General features: G+C 51.8%; 1 long non-coding RNA gene across 1 annotated transcript; it reads right to left on the minus strand.

The window, feature by feature from the left end:
* Positions 1 to 986: 986 nt before the first annotated feature.
* LOC114816689 lies at positions 987 to 10,754 on the minus strand. Its single transcript, XR_003764494.1, has 3 exons — positions 10,599 to 10,754; positions 3,264 to 3,546; positions 987 to 1,405 (listed from the first exon to the last, which is right to left on the minus strand). It is a non-coding gene; the product is annotated as an uncharacterized LOC114816689 (long non-coding RNA).
* Between the last annotated feature and the right edge of the window lie 800 nt (positions 10,755 to 11,554).

Raw genomic sequence — 11,554 nt, forward strand, 5'->3', positions numbered from 1 at the left:
CCATTAGAGCGTCAGCTCGCCGGGGGAAGGAACGTGTTCCTTTTTCTGTACTTCCCCATTACCCACTGTACCGCTCCTCCGCCCGGCGATGGCTCGATAAACTCCAGTCATTCGTTCCATCGTATTTACTGAGCACTTACCGCGTGCAGAGTGCCATAACAAACGCTTGGGAGAATACCACCACCAGATTCCCTGCCCACGGTGAGCGCACAGTCTAGAGAGGGAGACCGCTATTAATACGGATAAATCAATCACAGATAAATACATATGTGCTGTAACACTACTGCTGCTAGGAGCTGATGGGGTGCTCGGGGAGGACTATTTGAGGTCCACCTAGCGTAGTCTAGAAATAGAAGTATTTCCCGACCCAACCTCACCTCTCCTTCCCCCTCTCCGTTATTTTATGTGGCGTCCGTCGCCCCCGTGAAGATGATAAACTCCTCGAAGGTGGGTTTTATGTCTTCTAACCCTACTGAGTTCTCCCAAGTGCTTGGTAAACTGCTCCACACTAGAGGCACTCAGGAAATACCACTGATTGATTTATGAGTCTCTGTACCGCCCGCCCCCCCGGTCTCCCCCACTTACTTCGTGTTCCAGTGTTGCAATATTCCAGGTATGTGGTGAAGACCACACCGCAGAAAAATAACTCTGGGGGCCCCGGGGGCGACGGACACACTGGAAGAGTTCCCTTCCCCCACTCTCGCCCCCAGCCATCAAGCTGCCTGTCCCAGAATGGTCACCAAACAGACAATTCAGTTTATTTGCCTGCTTCGGGGTTTCCACCCACATATCAGAGAAGCAGCGTGGCTCAGTGGAAGGAGCCCGGGCCTTGGAGTCCGAGGTCATGAGGTCGGATCCCAGCTCTGCCACTTGTCGGCTGTGGGACTGTGGGCGCGTCACTTGGCTTCTCTGGGCCTCAGTGACCTCATCTGGAAAACGGGGATGAAGACGGTGAGCCCCACGTGGGACAACCTGATTCCCCCGCGTCTACCGCCGCGCTCGGAACGGCGCTCGGCACGCAGTCGGCGGCGCTTAACAAATACCGACGTCACTGTCACATCGGAAGGATCGACCCCGGCCTCCGGGACGCTCTGCGGGCACGGAACGGGACACACCTTTCTTCTCTGCTAATGAGTTCTCTCGGTACGGTAAGACGGGGAAAGCAACGGGTTCGGCTTTCCGGGGGGGATTTTCGGTGTCTCGGCCCGCAGCTAACAACGCGACAGGGCAGCGGGGCGCGGGGCCTTCTTGCAGCTTGTAAGGAAGGACTGAGTCCGGAGAGCGGTGCAGGGCTCACACACCCTGGCATCGTTTTGCAGCTGAGACTGCTAGAAGAGCTGTTGGGAGGACAACTCCGATGGACTTCTCGATTCCTTCGGGATCCGGGTCCCCAGCGGAGTCGTTCCTGGGGAAAGAAACATCTCAAACCCTCCCCTGAAACACGAGCAGGGGTAAAAACGCCTCATCAAGGGCAGCTGGTTCGCGTTAGGGTAGCACGGGGTAAAATCAAAGCTGCGGAGAGGCCGAACGGCGATGCTAGTTTACCCCGGACGGGACCCTGTGGCCTCCTGAGGAATGACCCACTTGCCTGCTGTGTGACCTTGGGCAAGTCACTTAACTTCCCTGCGCCTCAGTTCCCTCATCCCGCTTAAAATGGGGTTTAAGACGTTGAGCCCTTTGTGGGACAGGTCCCGTGCCCAACCTGATGCCCTTCTATCTATCCCAGCGCTTCGAACGCACCGTAAGCGTTTTAACAGAGCCCTTCATGACGATGATGACGCTTGGCCTTAGCCTTCAGTGCTGTATTGATGATGATGATGATGATGATGATGATAACGCCGGTATCTGTCAAGCGCTTACTAGGTGCAGAGCACTGTTCTAAGCGCTGAGGGAGATGCAGGGCGATCAGGTTGTCCCACGGGAGGCTCACAGTTAATCCCCATTTGACAGATGAGGGTACTGAGGCCCAGAGAAGTGAAGTGACTCGCCCACAGTCACCCAGCTGACGAGTGGCGGAGCCGGGATTCGAACCCACGACCTCGGACTCCCAAGCTCGGGCTCTTTCCCCTGAGCCACGCTGCCGCCCGTAAGAGAGGCTCTGGTCCTTTCCACTACGGGGGAAGCTCTTTAATCAATCAGGTGTATTTATGGAGCGCTTACTGAGTTCAGAGAACTCTACTAAGCACCCGGGAGAGTACGACAGAGTTGGCACAGCGTGCCAGACTGTGGGCGAGTCACTTCACTTCTCTGGGCCTCGGTGACCTCATCTGGAAAATGGGGATGAAGACTGGGAGCCTCACGTGGGACACCCTGATGACCCTGTATCTCCCCCTGCGCTTACAACGGTGCTCTGCACAGAGTGGGCGCTTAACAAATTCCGACATTATCATTATCATTATTATTATTAAACGTGCTCTCTTCCCTCGGGGAGCTTCCAGTCTACAGGGGGAGATAGACGTTAGAAAATATATATTTTTATCCCCGCTCCATTCTGACTCCCGTACTGTTCCTGGGCAGGTGAACCACTGCAACTCCTTTCTGCCTCGGGGGAATCCCACCACCGCTGCTAAAATGGCCGAGTGGACAGAGCACGGTCCCGGGCGGCCGAAGGTCACGGGTTCTGATGCCAGCTCCGCCACTTGCCTGCTGTGTGACCTCGGCCAAGTCACTTCACCTCTCCGCGCCTCAGTTTCCTCTTCTGTAAAGTGGGGATCGAGGCTGTGATCCCCAGGGGGACGGGGACCGTGTCCAACCCGATTTGCCCGTATCCACCCCAGCGCTTCGTACCGTGCCTGGCACGTAGCAGGTGCTTAATAAACACCACGGTCATTATGATGATGATTATTGCTGTTCTTAATGAAGTGGGTACCTGAAAAGCGGGTGGGGCGGCTTTTAGCATCTTCCACTCCTTTCCGTCCCAGATGATTGTAAGCTACTTGGGGGGGGGGGGAGGGGTCACGTATCTCACCCCTGTAGCGTTCTGCTCTGCGTGCGCACGCATATATATAGTTCATATATATTACACACACACACACACACGCAGAGAGAGTAGGTGCCCAGTCATTACTTAAAGCTGATGGCATCTAAGATCAGAAACGGGTGAGCCTCAGTCCCGAGACCTCTGGACTGGGAAAGTGGGCAGAGAAATCGATGGTAGCGTTAGTGACCTGTCAAGGGCTAGTCCCACACTCTCGTCCCCACGGTCACGTTCCCACGGGGGGGCGGAGAACGCAGCGAGCAAGTAATCAGTCAACGGTACTTACTGAGCGCTTACTGGGTGAACAGAGCTTGGCGTTTTTTTCTTTCGACGACGTGGCGTTCAAGTAAGCACTTAAATACCGTCATCGTAATGATGACTGGCGTTAGCGTCCCGTGATCCGCCATGACCTTCTCTTGAAGAAAGAGTCCTTTCCACTCGACTGTAAGCTCCTCGATCAATCCGTTGTATTCACTGAGCGCTTGAGGTGCGCGGCACGGTGTAAGCACTCGGCAGAGTGCAATGCCACAGAGTCGGTACCTGTTCTCCTCCCACACGGAGCTTCCAGTCTAGAGGGGGGAGACAGACATTAAAATATATATATATATATATATTTTATATTTTCATCCCCGCTTTTTATCGCCTAACGCTAACTCTGGCAGGAGAGTAGGATGCGATAGAGTCGACGGATTCGCTTCCCGCCCACAAGGAGCTTACCGTCCACAGGAGAGGCGGGCAGAGGTGCCGCACAACGCAAGCGCCGTGCTGCGTGTGCGGTCTTGGCCCCGGTGAGCCCAGTACAGGCAGAGCCACGACTAAAATCCAGGTCTCCTGATTCCCAGACCAGAGCTCTGGACCGGGAACGGGGCTTCGATAAATACAGTCGACCGAAACGCACCGACCGCTCTATAATCTCCCGGTGGCGTAGTAATGGAATTTCTTAAGCTCCTACTGTGTGCAGTGGCACCGTGCTACTAAGGGCTGGGCGAGAATACACGGGGCGGGGAATTAGGTGTGATCCCCGTCCCTTAGAGCTCCACAGCCTGAGAGCTCCACAATCCCAGATCTACTCGAGACTCCCTTTACGATCTTCTATTTCCTCCAGGAAAGGGGGTCTTTTTAAGCAGACGGTGGCTCGGGAAACAGATGCTTCTGAACGATTCCGCGCCCAAGGAAGCGGGGATTCATTTCCGAGCCGCGATTAGACGCGATCCGAACAGTTCCTGCTCGTCAGCGCTGAGTCCGCACTTGAGGTGAGGTGGAGGGAGATCGAGAGCTTCGGTAATTTATAACTGTGTTGTTTGTCAAGGGCTTACAATAGACCAAACGCTGGTCTAGATACAATCACAACCGACTCATCCCCTGCCTCGCGTGGGGCTCCCGGTCTAAAGGGAAGGGGAGAAGCAAATATTGAATCCCCCTTTTCCAAATGGGGAGACTGAGACACCTCAGACCCTCCCCCTTGCATTTGAGGCCCATCAGAGATCACTTAGCCGCTCCGCCTCAGTTCTCCCTCCGGTACGTTCCATTTTGGCACAGTGGGAGGTTGGAGTGGGAGGCTGGAAGTGTTTGAAGGTCGACGTGAGGTGAGAGATAGTAACCATAATAATAATAATAATAATGTTGGTATTAAGCGCTTACTATGTGAGGAGCACTGTTCTAAGCGCTGGGGGGAGACGCAGGGGAATCAGGATGTCCCACGTGGGGCTCACGGTCTTCATCCCCATTTTCCAGATGAGGTAACCGAGGCCCAGAGAAGTGAAGTGACTCGGCCGCAGTCACGCAGCCGACGAGTGGCGGAGCCGGGGTTCGAACGCGTGACCTCTGACTCCAAAGCCCGGGCTCTTTCCACTGAGCCACGCCGCTTCAATGCTCGGTGCGTCTCCTCCACCTGTCGTCACTCTCGCACTCCCTGTCGCCGAGCACCGGCCGGAGCAATTTCATTCATTCATTCAGTGGTGTTTACTGAGCGCTCACTACGCGCAGAGCACTGGACTGAGCGCTTGGAACGGACAAGTCGGTAACAGACAGAGACGGCCCCCGCCCTTCGACGGGCTCACGGTCCAATCGGGAGGAGACGGACGGACAAGAGCAAATGGCAGCGAATAGAAACGAGGGGATGAACATCTCATTAAAACAACGGCAACGAAATAGAATCGAGGCGATGTCCACCTCATTAACAAAATAAATAGGGTAATGAAAATACATACCGTCGAGCGGACGGGTACGGTGCCGAGGGGATGGGGAGGGAGAGGGGGAGGAGCAGAGGGAAGTGGGGGGAAGAGAGGGTTTCGCTGCGGAGAGGTGACGGGGGGCGGAAGAGGGGAGTAGAGGGAGAAGGGGAGCTCAGTCTGGGAAGGCCTCTTGGAGGAGGTGAGCTGTGAATTTGATAATAATAAATGATATCAAGTCCTTACTATGGGGCAAGTATCCGAGCGCCACTCTCTTGACTTCACCTCTACCTCCGGCAACTTCAAATGCCGCCCGTGTGGATGCGCGTACTGTATGCCTTGCCCAGAGGCTCTGGCCTCGTGGCGGTCGCGGAAGGGGAAGGCCTTAGCCACCCAGAGGAGACTGAGGTCCGGCAGCGCGGCTGACGGAGCTCGGCTCCGTCGCCGGTCACGCCCCAGGTCCGGCCGCACGATCGCCGGGAGGCAGCCCCGGCTCCCGGGGCTTCGGCCGTTCCCAGGGCGACGGCACGGATGTTCGATCCTTTGCTCTTCGGGCTCTTTCTCCTCGGCTTGCACGGGGGAAGCCACTTGGGAATTCTGGGGCTGGATGAAGGAGCAGGCAGCTCTGTGGACCGTGGGGCCGCAGCCAACAAGCCACTGGATTTCAAAAGACCAGGGGAGCCTGAGGAGCAGAGAACGGCATCTGGGTCTACTGCTTTTTAAGCACCCTCGGGAGAGGGGCTTCTAGGCTGCGGCCCCGTGCGGGTCGTCAGGGGATGTTGCCAAAAAGGCACCTATTTAAAGAGGAGAGCATTGATCCGGGAATCAGAGAGGTGGGTTCTAAGCTCAGTTCCGCTACTTGCCGGGTGGGTTGACCTTGGGCAAGTCGCGGAACCTCTCCGTGCCACAGTTTCCTCACCAGGGAAACGGGGAAGAAAGATACCCGCCTCTCCCTGATTCACAGGACCGGTGTGAGGAAAACTGGAGGTAACTGCCGTGAAAGGACTTGGGAAATAGACAAGGACCGTCGAGGTACGAGGTCTTGGTTTTAGCGGGACCTGTCGCTTTTAGACGTCGTATTCGTATCGGTTTCTTCGGATTTATGAAAGTGTCGTGTCTCAACTTGACCGACAACCTAGCCCTGACTACGTTCCTCCGCCTTTTTCTTGGGTTTCCATTTCTGCGAGCTCTTCGTGACGGCTCTGGAGTTGCACACCGTGGCCCAGATCCGCGCCGGCCCCGCGTTACCGTTGCTACTAGTTCCTGACTAGGAGTAGGATGTACCACAATTTCACAACAGGAGGTTGCTCCCCCTTTCGTTCTAGAGACGGTTTGCTTCGGCTCTTTCTGTTCTGATTTGCAGCGGCCCCGAGCTTTGAGGATATAGCTCTCTTCTTTCACGCGCACCACCCTCTGATTTCAAATGACAGCTGGTTAATAACTTCATCCTGAGATCTCACCCAATAAGCATCGACTTAGTCATCTTTCAAACAACTCCATTAAGCTGCAAGTGTCATTGTTCTCTTTTTAGGGTTTCAGAAAGTGGAAATGAGAAAGGTTAAGTACCTTTCCCCCAGGCCAGTCAGGAGCAGAGGAGAAAAAGGATATTCAGCTTCCAATCGGTAGCCTCCTCTCTCTTCTCAGAGTGACACACTGTCTTCTCTTACAGCGGGGTTCTGCCCAATAACCGTCTTGAACTTCATTTTAGGCTCTTGCCTTATCACTTAATGACAGCTCATCTCGGGAAGCGCTTCTATTTGACCGAGCAGTTCTACACCCATTTTAGCCTCACCCTTCCCACGCACCGAAGCTCCAAGTCAAGTAATCTCAAAAAACGTACGTCCACTAAACCGCCTTCACATATTTCCTTATGCCAAATTGGTCGACGGGGAAGAATTTGCCCCGCAAAGCCTCTTGCTGGTTCATTAAAATGTGATTACTTTTGATTCCAATAAGCAACCAAATTCTCCGCCTTACTCAAGTCACTGACAGATAGATGCACGACTGCGATGGCGACGGAGTGGAAAGGGTCATGGAAGAGATTGCTTTAACGAGCAGGATCTAGGAGAGCCGTGTTGTATGAAGCTTCAAGGCCAGTGCCTAATGGAGGAAGAGCACCCAGCCTTCCTTCTGCTGAACCACGGCGCTCATTTCCGGTTCCCTAACACAAAGGCCGGTGCCTGGGGATCAGAAAACCAGAGGCACGTCGTTTCTCTTTGAGAGGGTTGAGATGCCGGCTGTGAAACTGAAGATGCAGATCGTCCCACGGTGCTGGAGCAACCATGCGTGCGGAAGGGAGTCAGTGTCTCCTGACCTTTACTATTTTTTCCCCTATCCAAAACCCAAATGGCCAGAACTGATAACCGCCAGGCCCAAGTTTGGTTAAAAAAAAAAAAAAAATGAATTACCAATCGTAATAATTTTCACATTTGTCAGGCACCTACTATGTGCCAAGCACTGCATTATGAGCGGCGGGGTAGATACAAACAAGATCTTCAGGTCTCACATGGGACTCACAGTCTAAGCAGTAGGGAGTACAGGTATTGAATCCCCTTTTTTACAGATGAGGGAACTGAGGCACAGAGAAGGGAAGTGATTCGACCCGAGGTCACACGGCACGTAAGTGGACAAACCGAGATTAGCGCTGACTCCCAGGCCCGGGCCGTATCCACGAGACGATTAAAAACTCATCCTGAAAGATGGAGGTGCAGAGGCCAGAGTCGGAGAGTTGGAAAGGATAGATTTGGATATCGGGGCGGGAGGACCCACTACCACATCTCCTCTTCCTACTTATCTTTGCCTAGTCTAGGTGTTTTCCCTGCTTTTTTACAGAGCACCGGGAATTAATTTTATACCCCCTACACTTACAAACGTAACAGCGCTTTATCCTTTTGTTACTCCTTCTTGTTTATCCTTTTGCTACTCCTGCTTATTAGCTCCTAGAAGGCAGAAATCTATTCTGCTCTCCAAAGCATGTGGTCCACTACTCTGCACACAATTAAGTAGTCACTCAATAAATACCATTAATTGACCGAAATTGGAAGAATCGTAGTACGATGCCCTGCAACGCAGTAAGGGCTGAATAAGTACGATGGAACGAATTGAAAGAATCACACCTGCCGGTTTTTGGGTTTTTTTACCGCACCGATCAAGCCAGAGCGGCTCAGTACAGGAAATGGAAACCGCATCGTATCTTTTCTGGAAAGACGAAGGAATAAATCCCCATTTTTACCGCGCCCTGAAGGTGGGTGAAATGTTTCCATTTTTTCCTCTGTTTCCCACTTAACAAAGGACGTTCTCTTGCAAAATGTCCTCAGAAATATTTAAAATCTAATCTTCCCTGATTGATATGCACTGGGAATGTCATGGGCATATTCTCTATTTCAGCTAAATCCTTCGTCAGAGCTTGACTCCGCTCACATTTACATAAATTTACATTATTTTAGCAAGGGCACGAGTTCAGAATACCTTGAATTTTTAGTGAGGTAGGTTTCTTCGGAAAGTGAGAGACGGAGATTCGTTTTCAACTCCTCGGGGTAATTTCTCTCCGTCACCTCTCGTCTTGAAGGTACCAGTCACGTCTTTGTCCACCCAGAACGGGAACGTGGCCGTGACCTAAAATCCCTCCCGACGTCACGGGAGTTTTTCCTCTCAGTCATGCGTAGGATGGCAAAATCTGGGATGGTCACCACCCTAGCCCACACTGCCTTACAGCTTCAGCCCAAATTTCCACTCTTCCAACCTCTCTCATTTCTCCTTCACCCGTCGTTCGTGTCTCCCCTGAGGAGTCGTATATGAAAGTACACCCTGCTGGGATTGCCGGAGGATGAATCAACCCTCACTCACGTGACTGCTACTGGCCTTCTTTGCTGGAGAGAGAAGATCTTACCCAGCTCTTACGCTGCCGTTGGATGGTGAGTATGTTTCATAGGCCTAGGTAAACGGCAAGAGAAGCACAATGTGCCTCCTCTTATATGCAAGCCGCCCAAACATTTACAAAGTTGGACGCGCCCACGTTTAAGTTTGGAATGAAGACAGATTCCCCATCGCCTCCAAATGCTCCATCTGAGTCCCGTGAGGGGCAGTATCTGCCTCCTCTGCGCTCCACTGTACTACTCCTCTCCAACTCTAAATACGGTAATAAATCCCACCGATTAAAATGCGGGCCGTCTCGATTTGGCTTGCTACTGCTTGGTTTATCTGTGCCTCCTTGGCAGGGAGACCCACAGGGAAGCGGATTCGGCGGTGCCAGGGATTACGTCCCATCCTACACGGACTCTCTGCTACGTCTGGGATTCCTTGGGCTTTGGACACCTGGGACAAAACCTCACCCTATCGTTCTCTCTCTACCTCCATTTCCCCTCCACCCTGCAATATTGTACAGGTGTATGCGGCCTCTTTATGCATCCTTAGAAATATTTATCCCCCGGAGCACTATGGAAAAGGGGCGCCAAGATGCTTTCGATGTCTCTTGAATATAAGAAGCAGCTGATCATTTCCCTTTTCTCTCTATCACCCCTCCCACCGGACCATCAGTGACCAAAATTAAGAATAAACGCTCAGGTCAAATAGAACTGCTCCGTCTACACGGGCCATCCTAAGTAAACTGAGAAGGAGCATGGCCTCATGGATAGAGCATAGGTCTGGGAGTCAGAAGGATCTGAGTTCCGATCCCGCTCTGCCACTTGTCTGCTGCGTGCCCTTGGGCAAGTCACTGTGCTTCTGTGTGCCTCCGTTACCTTAGCTGCAAAATAGGGATTATGACTGGGAGCCCCAAGTGGCACACGGACTGTGTCCAACCTGATTAGCTCGGATCTACCCCGGTGCTTAGTGCAGTGCCTGGCACGTAGTAAGTGCTCAACCAACACCACAGAAAAGTATTGAACTCGTAAACATGTCCCCTCCTGATAACTTGCTCTTTAGTTCTGCCTAAGACTCACACGTGCAGAAAAGCTCGGACAGCACGTCTATCGTCTAGTCCTACGTAGGGTCTGAAGATTAATGTCACGTTGGCGTCACTCTCAACTTCCCCCCGCAAACCGCCAGATGTATTAATTGGGATTTCTACCTTCACGTCTATCTTTGCACCATCCGACAGTGCGCTCCTTGGTAAGAGAATAATAAAGAGATGGCAAGGGGGTCTTAGCTGAAGGTGAGTTTACCGGGTTGAGGCTAGTACTGCGAGCCCCACGGGGGGGGGGGGGGGGGGGGGCAACCTGTTTATCCTGTGCTCAGAACAGTGTTTGACACATAGTAAGCACTTAACAGATACTATATTAGTAGTAGTAGTAGTAGTAGTACCTAAACTTTGGTCTGATTGAGACTACCAGTAATTAGTCGCTAAGGCACTGCTGAGTCTGAAAAACAATTCATAATCATCTTCATGGTGTCTTTGGTATAAGCACAGTCAGGCTATAGGATCAATTGATTGATATTTATTGAGCGCTTACCGTGCACAGAGAACTGTAGCAGGATGAGTGGTTCAAGGGCTTTAGATAACGATGTTTCCCAGCAGATTTTAGGTTAACACAAGTTCCAGATTCCTCCTGATATCCTTGACTGTAATGAGTTGAATGGGGAAAGAGAAGAAGGATCGTCCATTAACTGAGTATTTTTTTTTTCTTCTCGTTCTGTTAAGAGACCGAAATAGAAACGTCATGGGGATGACTTGGGTCAATCATTCGTTTTCCCAGGGTTCCATGTGGTTCAATCTGGGGCTAACGACACGTCTATAATTACTGCCTACTGCTTTTCCTGGGAGTTAAAATGTGAGATCAGCAATACAGTGCTTACATGAAAAATTAATATTGCTGGATTGCAAAAAAAAACATAGGAAAAAACCCACTGAGTAAGGGAAATTTTTTTTTTTTTAAAGCCAACTGGGTCTTAAACTTATCCCAGGCCTTAATGTGTGGGCGTTTCGGAGACTGACCGTGTCAGTGAAAAAGCTCTGATTCTCGATATTGTCCATGAAATACATTTCACTGCTTAGCCATTAAGTTATTTGAATTGAGGATAATACTACCACTGCTACCAATTGTGGTATCTGTTAAGACACTGTACTGAGCGCTGGGGTAGATGCCAGTAATTGGGTTGGACACGGTCCCCGTCCCACACAAGGCTCACAGTCTTAATCCCTGTTTTCCAGGCGACGTAACCGAGGCACAGAGATGTAAAGTGACTTGCCTGAAGTCACACAGCAGATGAGTGGCAGAGCTGGGAGTAGAACCCATGTCCGTGATTAAACCTAGCCGGGGGAAAGTATTTAATTCAAGCTCTATAAAAGCCCTTACAATCCATGCTCGATCAATGCTCAACTCAGCAATCCCTCCGCTTAATAGACAAAGGCCTTGGAGGAGATCGGCTTGTTCACGCGAACCCTGCCCTTCTGAGGGCGTGGGAATTC

Source organism: Ornithorhynchus anatinus, chromosome 14 (genome assembly GCF_004115215.2).
Source record: "Ornithorhynchus anatinus isolate Pmale09 chromosome 14, mOrnAna1.pri.v4, whole genome shotgun sequence".
Taxonomy (NCBI): Eukaryota; Metazoa; Chordata; class Mammalia; order Monotremata; family Ornithorhynchidae; genus Ornithorhynchus; species Ornithorhynchus anatinus.